This window comes from Cryptomeria japonica, chromosome 11 (assembly GCF_030272615.1).
Source record: "Cryptomeria japonica chromosome 11, Sugi_1.0, whole genome shotgun sequence".
Lineage (NCBI taxonomy): Eukaryota > Viridiplantae > Streptophyta > Pinopsida > Cupressales > Cupressaceae > Cryptomeria > Cryptomeria japonica.
Window position 1 is genome coordinate 260973090 of NC_081415.1, and position 12268 is coordinate 260985357.

At 37.6% G+C, this 12268-nt stretch overlaps 1 protein-coding gene across 1 annotated transcript in view; it reads right to left on the bottom strand.

Annotated features, from left to right (window-relative positions):
- Positions 1-12268, bottom strand: part of LOC131069696 (purple acid phosphatase 23) — a 49282-nt gene that overhangs the window by 9773 nt on the left and 27241 nt on the right.

Consider the following 12268-nt stretch of genomic DNA (forward strand, 5'->3'; position numbering starts at 1 on the left):
CATTCACCAAATTTCTTCATTCAATCTAACCATACTTGAAAGCAAATTCTAATCTAATTTTCTAATCTAACTTGGAGGAATTGAGAACCTTGAATGCAAGACAACACTTCAACAAAAATCACCATCAATTCGAACAACGATTTGTATTCAAATCTACAACATATACCAACAATTCTCAAAAATATCTCTTACAAATTAGAGGCAATGGGGTATATATAGAGCCTCAAAAGGAATGAATTGCTCAGATTGATTCAAGATCAACGGCCAAGATTACAAGATAAACCCTAATTAGGGTTTGTTACAACCACCATTACATTGGCCAATGAGAAACGAGGGTAAGTAAAATAATATTTGATGTAGTGCCACATGTCACTTGTTCCCTCCTTGAATGAATGTTGACTTGGTACCCTTTGATTGAACAAATGGTGACTAGGATGCCACTTAAGCTTGCCTTATAGACTTGATCAATTTGCCTTGTACATTCTTCATCTTCATAATGTTTGGAATTCCTTATGATACTTTGCATTCTATCCTTACGTTAAGGAAATTCAATGAACTGTTCCCTCCTTATGTTTCAAAAATTTTCCCAATCTTGGAATCCTGAAATATTTCCTTCCTTGCCGCTCTTTGATACCGAAATCCCTTGATGTAGTTCCTCATTTCTTGATGTGGAATCTTTTGTTCTCATCTTTTGAACTTGCTTTACTTCATTTGTTCATCATCAAGGTGAAGTCTTCTTCATGATTGATCTAGTCCGCATCTTCACCTTCGGAAATCCCTGTCCCGAAATCCTCTTCCAATCTTTTAAGTGTTGATCTTCCTCATAATAGCCTTGCAAAACAAACAAGCATTGAATCAAACACCTATGGGATAAACTTGATTTCAACTTTGGTGGGAAATCCATCCACATACGGACGGATCAGTTCTCAAAACATCCACATTATCCCTATCCATTCTTTCACTTGGTAGAAATTTGATGCCTATCTGGACAAATTTGAATTGATTCATCCCTTGCGTTGTAATTTTGCCCTCAAATGGAAATCCGACCCTCATCCAGACTCATTGTCCTTGAAAATTTTGTGTTGATTTCATCATCATTTGATGGAGTGGAAATTAGAACCTCATAGGGACTTTGTTCCCAACATTTGTCCCAACTTGTCCAGATAATTCCGATTAGAAAATTGTAACACCAATTCTGGAAAATGTTAAGGTTTGGATGGAAATCTGGAAAATTTTCCTCAAGAAAACCTAACTTTCAGACTTAGGATAAGTCTGATTGCAATAAATAAGTCTGAAGACACCCCTGTAAACTCAGAAAATCAAGTATTTGGAGCCCAAAAATGAATGTCTGGGTCTGGAAATGTCACTTGGAGGTCTGAAAACAATCAGAAAGTGACCGATTTTTTATATCAAAGTTGTAATAAAAGTCTGATTTTCTGAGGACTGAGTCTGAATACGCCCTCCAATGTCTGAAAATACTCATAACATGGTCGAAGTCTGATTTTCTAATGTTGAAGTCTGAATACACCCTCTGAAAGTCTGAAAATGGCTCCAAAATGTTTGAAGACACTTTGAAAATGATCCAAATCAATGGATGGAAGTGGTTACAGCCATATCACATGCTTGCACTTGAATTATTTTGCCCCTCAAAACTCAGAAGTGGTCACATCTGGGCACAACTATGTGGCTGAGAAAGAAGTTTCAGTCTGAAGAAAACCTAGTATACTCAGAAAAATATCAAAATTAGTGCTAGGAAGTATACCACAATTCTGAAAATGCTTGGAAAAGGGTGTGGAAAAGTCCATTTTTTAGTTCTTGAAGTCTAAAGACACCCTTCCAAGGTCCAACAATGGCTGCCCAATGTCTGAAGACAACCTGCAACTTCAATAAATCAGTCATTTAAACTTGTCGCAATCATAGGAAACACATGTATTTGATGGGTTTTACCTTCCCAAAGTGAAGATAGTCAAATCTAGGCACAAACAAAGGGCTGGTAATGAATATCTAAGTCTAAAGACAAATCTGAAAGTGAAGTTTCAGACTTAGATCAGCAATGGAAGCTTCACCAAATGCCCAAAAAACTCATAAGGATGATGCACAAAAGAAATTTCCCAAGTGTAGAGGTGGCTGGAAATGAAGAATAAGTCTGAAGACAACCTCAAACTTCACACAAGCAATGGTGTACTCAAAAAATGCCTCCAAACCACTCTAAAATGACTTCCAAACAATATCGCCCAAGTGTGAAGATGGCTGGGAGTGAAAAGTTAAATCTGGAAATGCACACTTCAGCCAACAATGGTGCCCAGGTAAGTTCCAGCAATGGTGAAAAGCTCATGTCTAAGTGTAATGGCAGCCCCTTAGCATCAATAAAGCTCATAACTATCACCAAAAATCACCCCCAAAGTGAAGCAACCAGCTTCCCAAACAAAATAGTAGCTCCTCCAATGGTGGCACCACCTATCAAAATCACCCAATGTGGTATGAATAGCCACAAAACTTGTTGTGACCTCTTTCCAATGGCATCGCCCAGGTGTGTAAACCTTCCAATCTGCAACTCCAACTCAAAAAATGGTGTCAAAATGACACTTAGGCAAAATCACCTAGCTGGGAAACTTCCAAGCAGCCACTAAAATGTCTTCAATCTGCCACTTAGCTGTCACAATCAGCACTTACATTATTATTTTAATGTTGGGTAGGCATACTTATTCATGTTTTTACCTTGCAACTTCACCACACAAGCTATCTGGGATAAAACTTTGCCTTTATAGCCTGCCTGGGAAAATCGATTTGCATTAGACAAATAATTAATTATTAAATGATCATTGCAAATCATTCAATAATTGTTTTAAATAATTACATAATCATTCGAATGCAAAAACAATTAAATTTGGCCACTTGCATTAAACATATTTCAAATTTCGTTCAAATTTGGCTAGCTAGGGGAAAAACGTCCCATGTGTGGATAAAAATCCAAGTTGAAAATCATCACAAGGCATCACAATTGCCTTTTGGGGAAAAACAACCCCTATTTGGATAAAAATCCATATCATCATTTATCATAAATCATATTTGGGGAAATTCGCCATTCATCAGGGCAATCATCCTCATAAAAATCCATTAAAATTGATCAAATTTCATCCACATTAAAGTCATCTGCATTTGCAAGGGAAAAACATGGGCCATCAGGACAGATTTCCAATACTTAATCAAAATTTTGCCTTCCTGGTGGAAAATCGCCCTCCATCAGGAACTTGAATGGGGGAAAAATAGGGTCCATCAAAAATCTAGTGGAAATTCATATCCCATCAGGATTTCGAGTGGGGGAAAATCATGGGTCATCGGAAATGTGGGGGGAAAAGCACCTCCCATCAGGAATTTTGACTTTTTGACCCTTAGAACATGGATTTTCATTAGGAATTTAATGAATTTTCCACTCAAAATCACCTAGACACTTCAAATTTCATTAAAATGCATCGGGACTTAACCAAATTTATCAAAACTTGAGCGAGAAGATAAGGATTTCATTAGGAAAAAGTGCACATTTGACTTGAATAACTTCCTAGGAGCAAGAAAGTAACTCTTGAAAGACCTCTTTGACGTTCACGCACCAAATATCACTAACTTAGACATATCTAAACTCATTCACGCTCAAAAGTCTACGCACAAGGCAAATCAAGGATAAATCTTGGAAGAACTCATCTTCAAAATGGAAAAGAACTTGTTCAATTCTGCCAAGAAGGAAATCAAGCTGAAAATTCAAATTAAGCACAAGTTATAAATAGTAATACCACAAAGAAGCTAGGTTCCTAAGGCGGCAAGAGGAATGAAAATATGCCACAACTAAACTCACGCTACGTCACACTTTTCCAATGGTTGTGCTAGCACAAGATTGCAATGAGGATGGTGAAGATAGTGTAAACGCGCAACAAAAAGAAAATATATTCAACTTAGTAAGAAAGTCATACTTTGTAGCTAGATTCTCTTATATATATTCAACACAAGCAATCGCATTGGTCAAGCAATACGGAGCATGGTTTTATCCAGTTCCCCAGATTCTCTTATTCGAGAATTTTTGGATTCGAAGGCTCCCCATACAGGCTGCCCAAGTATCCCTCAGATAAGCTAATCCTCTTAGAGGTGAACAGATAAGTGGGCGTGGCAACGAAGGCACGGTGAGATAGAAAGGTTGCAGGGGTCTCTTATTTGATGATGATCGGACAAAGGGATGTTTACATGCAAACCTCTACCCAAGCAGAAAAGTCAGCAGATGAGTTACCCTGATATGGTGTGCAACAACCCACAAGCAAAAAAGGTTATGATCCTACTAGATTGGAATAAAGGGCATGCATGAGGCAATACAGGAATAAAGCTAATATAGAAGACTATTGGGCCTATTGCAATGATGAATTTGATGTTCGAAGAAGAGAATGCTCCTGATTGAGTCTTAATCAAACAAGGATATATGAATTTTCTTGGGCGCTTGATCAAGTTGATGATGATGAGAATTGCTTGCAACACCATGTGTATGAATCCGTCAAAGATCGGTCGCCAACCTCAATCGATTAGTCATAGGATCTTGTCACTAGCTTGGATGTGATAATGATGGGACCCAAGAAGCATACAAATGCATGGATACGTCAACGGACAGAAAGGATAATGCATGAAGGAATAAGACTTACGTATGACTTAATGGGAGACCTTGAATCGCATTCTTCAAAGAGCAATGAAGAAGCAAAGACTACAGCTCAAGAGGATGAAGGAGACGAGGACAGTGATGAAGAACTCCCATTGAGAAGGAAAAAGAAGAAAGTTGTGATAGAACGAAGACCCATAAAGAAGTCCAAGAAAAGGAAGGCCCCATCACCCGATGGTCATACTCATAAGAAGCTAAAGATAAGGACTTCAATTGCAACCACATCCCAAGAAGATTCTCTTGTTATCAAAAATACAATTAATAGAGAGTGTATGCCCACTCCTCCCATGCAGCAAATGGAAATAGTTTTCATAGAGGCAACCAATTCAAAAGAGTCGAATCTCCAACAAGAGGAAGTGCAAATTGTGGATCTAGAGGACCTTGCTAATGAGACCGAGGAAGGAGAAATCCCACCTGTAGGATGAAATAATAGAGGGGAAGAGATAAATAAAGAGACAAAGCAGCAAGAAACCAAGATGCACCGAGGGCTATTGAACACAGACGGTGAAAGTTTAACTGGAGAAAAAGATTAGTACACTGCCGAAAATCAGCCTTTCTCCATGGATAGCAAAGAGAATATAGACGCAGGATCAATTGCAGTCTCCTAGGAGCAAGGAAAAGAGATTCTGGTTACTACCAGACAATCTGCACACCTTACTTGGTTGTAGACCCAAATCAAAGAAAAAACAGTGGAAGGGATATCATCCCTGAGCCTTGATGCCTTGTTCATGAGGGTAGGACAACCCAAGACTAAAGAGAGAGAAACCCAAAACATATTCGCGAATAACCAGGGATGCAGAACAAAATTGGATTGTACACATAGCTGTTCCACATAGAGATAAGTCAGCTGAAGAGGTCACCCCTGCAGATTACAAAGTAGTATCATTTGGCATGGGGAAGGCAACAAGCGAACAATACTCAAGAGATTAAAGAAAGAAATGGAAGAAAAAGAGACGTACAAGGCCCGAGTTGAACAAGCTAAGAGAGATACATAGAACAAATGCTTAGGCCATTACAACAAGCAGAAGAATCCTACGTTCGTCCTGCCATACTTGCACAACAAACGACATCTGAATTTGAAAAGATGAGATCCAATGCCAAGGTAACAAAATCATAGTTCGAAAAATTAACTGCAAAAGGGAACAATGTGCTCAAAGGATTGATGGTACTGCAACTAGGAATGGATCAACACCTCCAGTCAATAAAAAAGTTTCAGAGATCATCTTGCCAACATCAACAAATCAATCAGCGGTGCACTTCCCCTTTTGACTGCTTTGGTTAAGACCTTCACAAGGATTCCTACTGGAAATTAGATTATAGAGCTGTATGAACTCAACACCATCAACGAATGGTATTAGGCATTAACATTTAAAAGAGACATTGTTGTTACTATTGACAACGAATGGGAAGGATGTGATGATGCCATTGAGTATGTTAAAGAAAGTTGTTCCATACTCTTGGAGAGTGATTGGTGATAGGAATCCAGAGACGAGCATTGACACACTGAGAACTGTCTGCAGTAATCAGTTGTTGCACAAAAGGGTCCCATTCTCTGAAGATGACATGGAAACTGCCAGTAGACTGTATTGCAATGCATGCATATGATACCAATAAAATAGATTGGAATAAGCAGATAATGAAGGTGGACAACAGAATAGAAGCAAATCGATACAAGTTAAACACCACTTCCGTACCTCCTAAGCAAGAACTGAGGGCAATTCTACTAAAGTTCCAGGAATATGTGCAGGCAAAGATATATGGAAAGATTATTTAAAAAATGAAGAAGAATTTTTATTGTAAAAAGAAATATCAATTTTTGGCTAAAATAAGATAAAAAATACAGAGCACAAGTTTAGTTATTTCTTTAGCTAGAAATTTTGTCTTTTTGTGTCTTAAGCCCAGTGAACTTTGTCTTTTAGTGGGTTTAGTTGGAAAGTAGTTGGAAGGTGGTTAGGGTTTGATGTAAATTCTTAAATGAAGTTGTTGCAGTCTCTAAGGGATGAATCTAGGCCATTGAAAAAGGGTTAATCTTGATCATTCACCCAAAACCTAAAAGCAATAAAATGGCATGCCCTCCTTCATTTTTGGCAAGAATTTTTAAGAAATTGTTGCAGAAACTCTAGTGAAATTGATACATAAGTCATTGAAGTGGTGATCTATGTGTTATTCTCTGTGAGCACATGGTTCATACTTCTTCAAGTTAATTATTTTTTATTTCAAAGCAAATTAGAATGAAATAATTTCTGAATCAATATTTGATGAAACCTTGTTCATACCATTGGGGATTAGCTGGCTGTTAATTTTTGTGCATGGTTAGTCTAAACGTTTTTTAAGCTTCAATTCAATTACCGAATGTATGTATTGTATTGCATTGTATTTTGGGTTCAATATATATATTGGTATTTTGGGTTCTATTTACTCCATTGAAGATTGCATCTATTGTTTTAGGAATTGTTTCATTTATATTAGATTAGCTTTATAAACCCGTCTTTTGATACTTCTTTTAAAATCAATCTCAGAAGTTGTTTATAAAGCATCGTGCATCTTGAAAATCAGATGTTTAAAAGGTCCTAAACCCAGAGAATTCGTCAATAGTTGCAATTGTAAAAAAACTTATCTAAAAGAAGACACATAGGTCCCCTCGTGATTAGAAAAAAATCACATAATCACTGAGGCTAGAAACCTTGAAGTTATCTTGTTTGGACAGTCAAAAGGCATACAAGAGTTCCTTATTCAAGAGATAATAGGATATACTCTATGTATTTTATTCGGTGTTTTTAGAAGTGCAAACTTCCCCATCAACAAGACATATCCTCCATGTTGTGATTGCATCATCGAGGTTGTGATGCCCTTCTCCTTGTTGAGTTCTTTTCATCAATCTTGAAAAAGAAAACACATTGAATCATGGTTGTGAAAGGAACCCTATTGATGCAGAGGAAGGACCTTTATAAAGACATCAACTCACAAATGACAATGTGTTTCTACAACTTCAACATAATTTGACTCATGGGCTTCCCAATAGGCCCTTGTCTTGGGAATCACTTTAGGACGCTTGGGCATTACTATACTTGACCTTTTCCCATGTCATGAACAAACTTTGAAATGTAGCCTAAGGGACAATGAACAACTTCACTGTGAAGACTTTCAGCAATACACCAACATTTAGGATTTACACCTATATTTGATTGCAACTAGGGATGACAACTTTTATGGAATTAGACCAAACCAAAAGACAAAATGTTTCAACCCTCAACCAATGACTTAAGGAGCCTTACACATCATATTTAAGTGATTTCATGGAGTATATGGTGGTGACACACAACAAACTATTGACTGGTCACTGGCTGGTCATCACTGTCCACACAGTCCTTTTACAACAGTCTTTATATTTTGACATATGGTTGCCACCCACGGCCACCCACACTTTGAGCATGTCTGTAGGACCTTCACACACACTCCCAACACCTTCTCTAATCACAAGAAGCCCAAACTATGCACTATTACATTCAAATCTGGCCTTCTCTGTCTTGACAGTCTGATATACTAGGAAAATCAGACAATCTGTCAATTGGAAGCACATGCAATCTTCATCATGGAAACCTGCAAACTTGGAGCATGATAGAATACATAATTACAGACCTCTCCACCTATTTTGAGGATTTTTCAACGGTGGAGAGTGAAGATATACATTTATTTTACTCACTAGTTACCCTAGCTAGGGTTTCGAGCAGTTTTTACAAAAAAATTGAATAACTTTCACAAATCTCAATGAAAATTAATGAGACCAGAAGCAAATGAAAGCAGATTCACATGCCAACCAAGCCCAATTGGTTTCAGATCATAATATGGACCGTACAGTCCGTACAAGAGGAAAGAGCAGTCAAAAACGTGAGAAATGCACTGAAAATGAGGTTTTCATTCATCAAACTTACAAAATCCAACTTCTCCAACCCCAAATGCGAGTTGGAGGGCTACATTTATAATTTGCCATCATACCAAAGCTGCTTGACAACTTTTGCAAAATAGGAGATATTTTCCACAGCAAGTCGAATTGTGATATTGCTATCAGGATTCAACTATGTAGTTTTTGAGTCAAACTCATTGACCCATGATTCATGAGCATTGGTTCACAAGAACCCATCTCTCATGAGAATGAATGGAACACTTAGCACTCATTGCATCTAGGTGATGCTCACAGAGGTGAAGGATTGGCTTAACCTTGGAGGAAACTCCATGGTTAAGCACGCTTGAGTTGGAGTAATACTAGGATGGGTAACCTCCCGAGAACTCCCAATGCTTCACCTCTGTGAGCATAACCTAGATGCAATGAGTGCAAAGTGTTCCATTCATTCTCATGAGAGATGGGTTCTTGTGAACCACTACTCATGAATCATGGGTCAATGATTTTGACTCAAAAACTACAAAGTTGAATCCTAATAGCAATATCACAACTTTTTGCAACTTTTACAATTTTTGACCAATGAACCTATAACTTTCCAAAATGGATCAACATGATCCCAAATGGTCATAAATGACCTTATTAGACTCAAAAACACCTATCCAACCTGCAAACCAAAAAGTGACAACAAAGCATGTTATGAGGCTCCCGATGCCCCTGCATCACCTATGTAAGTGCAAGAAGACCATAATAAAATGAGAATTCAAGATATTGCATTATTAATTCATGCTTGACGAATTATGAAAGAATTTTCATGACAATCAAGGTTATGAAACAGATTTAATCTTAAAATAACACAAGAATTCATTAAAAAATGTTTCATAAACCCTTCACAAATCTGGGAATGATGTCTCAGATCTGGAAAATGCTTGTAAATCAATGATTTTTCTTCAAAATCACTCTCGTTCTGCTCACAATAGCAACACTTCTTTTCTTGTTCTTTTAAAACATCAAGAACGTCCCTCCTCCACTCAATTATTGGTTTGAAATCTGACTTTTTTGCATTGAATTCACACAAATGTTATATGTTAAGGTTATATAATGTATAACTATATATACATAGATGAAACATGCATATATACATTATATTAATATGAAAACATAGATAAAGCATGTATATATAAATTATATAACCTTAACATATAACATGTGTGTTTAACTGATGCCCTTGTTTGACCACCAATATTGATAGTATTGATTAGTCTACACTAGCCGTTCCCATTGATGTTCATTTCCAGCCCAAGCATGTGAGTTGTGTGCCCCAATACAGGTTGTACCTCTTGCAGATCTCGCATGATCTGTGGGGTATGATTCCCTGCATTTCTCGGCCCCTTAGTTGCTGTTTGATGGTGTTGGTGGTGTATGTTGCTGCTGAGTAATGTTGGTAGGTGTTCTTTGATGTTTTGGGAAGGTGTTTGATGAATTTTGTAGCTGTTTTGACCTGCAATTAAGTTTGAGCTTTGCACAATGATTTCTAGACTTGACATTGATCACTCCAGCACTTGTTTGCAAGTAGTTCATTGTTTCTTTTTGGTTGGAGGATATTTTATTAGTATTCTATTACTGTTATGAACTACAACCGCTTCTTTATGCACTACCAGGTTCTGGGTGTTTGTAAAATCAATTACCAGGCTATTGTTCATATTTCTAAGTGCTTTTGGCTATTATTCAGACCTGTTTACCCTTCATATCAGTGAAGGGTCCAATGTTGCAGACCTGCAAACACTTTTTTACACACTACCAAGTTCTGAGTGTTTGTGAAATTTATTAACAGGCTTTTGTTCATTATTTGTAAGTGTTTTTGGCAGTGATTCAGACATGTTTATCACTCATATCAGTGAAAAGCCCAGCATTGTAGACCTATAATTGCTTTCATATGCATTACCAAGTTTCGGGTGTTTGTGAAATTGAGTTGTGCTTGCAGCACCTATCCTAGCATTTTCCAGACTCTGTTGTAGTTAGAACTGACATGTAGTTAAAATGTTAATTAAATTTATCAAACACTTATGCACTATTGCTGAGGTGTGGGGGCTCCAAAAAGAAATTAAAAAAATTGTTTTTTCAAAGCATTTGAGTCTTTTTTTATTTTTAAATGTGTTGGGAAAGCCATCCCTTGGACAGTTAGGGGACATCACAGGTGTCCCCAACTATCCCGGGGATGAGGGGATGGTCCCTCTAAGAATTGTTGTTGTCCCTGAATTTTCAAGATGTTTCCTAGAGAAACGCATTTTTTGGGTACGCGGGTGGTGATGTCCCTTGGTCGTCCCCATGTCTTCAAAATCTACCTGGGATGGGGATGGTGGATTTAAGCCTGGGGACATGTCCCCAAGTGACGTAGCATTGTACATTTTCACGTTTTCCTTTTCAGATGTTATAAATCTCCATAAAATTCCATTGTTATGCCTAACAAAATTTGACTCTATATGCTTTATGCAGTTTGTCCTAAGAGATCTTATCTACAAATACATCCTAAAACAATAAATAGCCACCCCTCTCAACATGGCTAGCAATGACTGCAACCAATGGATTCATCGTTCTACCCATTTGTGGCCCAAATGATGACAAGTGTCCTACACTGCCACACATCTTCAAAACCATCATTGATAACTTTTAGCAACTTTTGTCTCTCTAAATTTGGACTTGTTAGAGTGCCCATGAGTTTTGGCCTTGTATTATTTTTCTTGTGGACCTAAATTACAAAACTTATGTTATGACCCTCCTTTTCTCTTGAACATTTATTAATGTCTCATCACCATCAAACAAGTTTAGATCCTCAACCTGTCCTTTAACTTGGCAATTCATATGCTTCTCTGCTCACCATCAAGTTTCTGTCTTTGACGACTTCAATTTGTCTAGCCAGCTGCCAAAAAGTTCTTAGTAGAGCTTTGTCAATTTGTAGACTTTCAATGTGCTGAATGTTACTTTCATAGACAAATCTCCTTCTCTTGTGAGGAAGTCATTAGGCTCCATGTGGAGACAAACTTCGCTCCTAAGAAGGAGGCTTAGTCAACTCTTAGTTAGATTCTTCTATGACATCCTTCAACACCACCTAGTTGGCAAGATCCACACTTCCTCTGAAAAAGGTGATTGTCATGCAATCTCTATTTACCCCACATTCCTAAGGGGCATACACTTCAGTAGTTCTAACTAAACCTTTCCTTGGTGTGGACTCTAGTTCCAAGTTCTACTAATGTGCCAGCCTCAACTTTCACTTTACTTCGAAAAGAACTTTTAGAATTGGCCGCTGCTCAGAACCCTCAGTATTCCCTTCTTATTGCTCCACCAATACAAAAGACTGTCTGATTTCTAGGCAAACTTCCTAAAAGCATTGTCTTGTTTGGTGCTAGCTTCCAAATATTTCCTCTTCTTGCCAATAGCACATTTTCTCACAATGCCGAAAAATCATTTTTAATTGTGCTTTTCAGTGGCATTCAGAGTAGAGATATTGAAAGATAATGTACTGCATTACAAGAAGTCGCCTTACGAGGAATCTATACATTTTATTTAATGGTTTATTGAACTCTTCAGTTGCAGCCAAGTTACCCCAAATAGAATCTGCAAAAATTTGGCTTTTCAGATTCTTCTTGGATTCCTCATACAAAGAGATCTTGCAAATA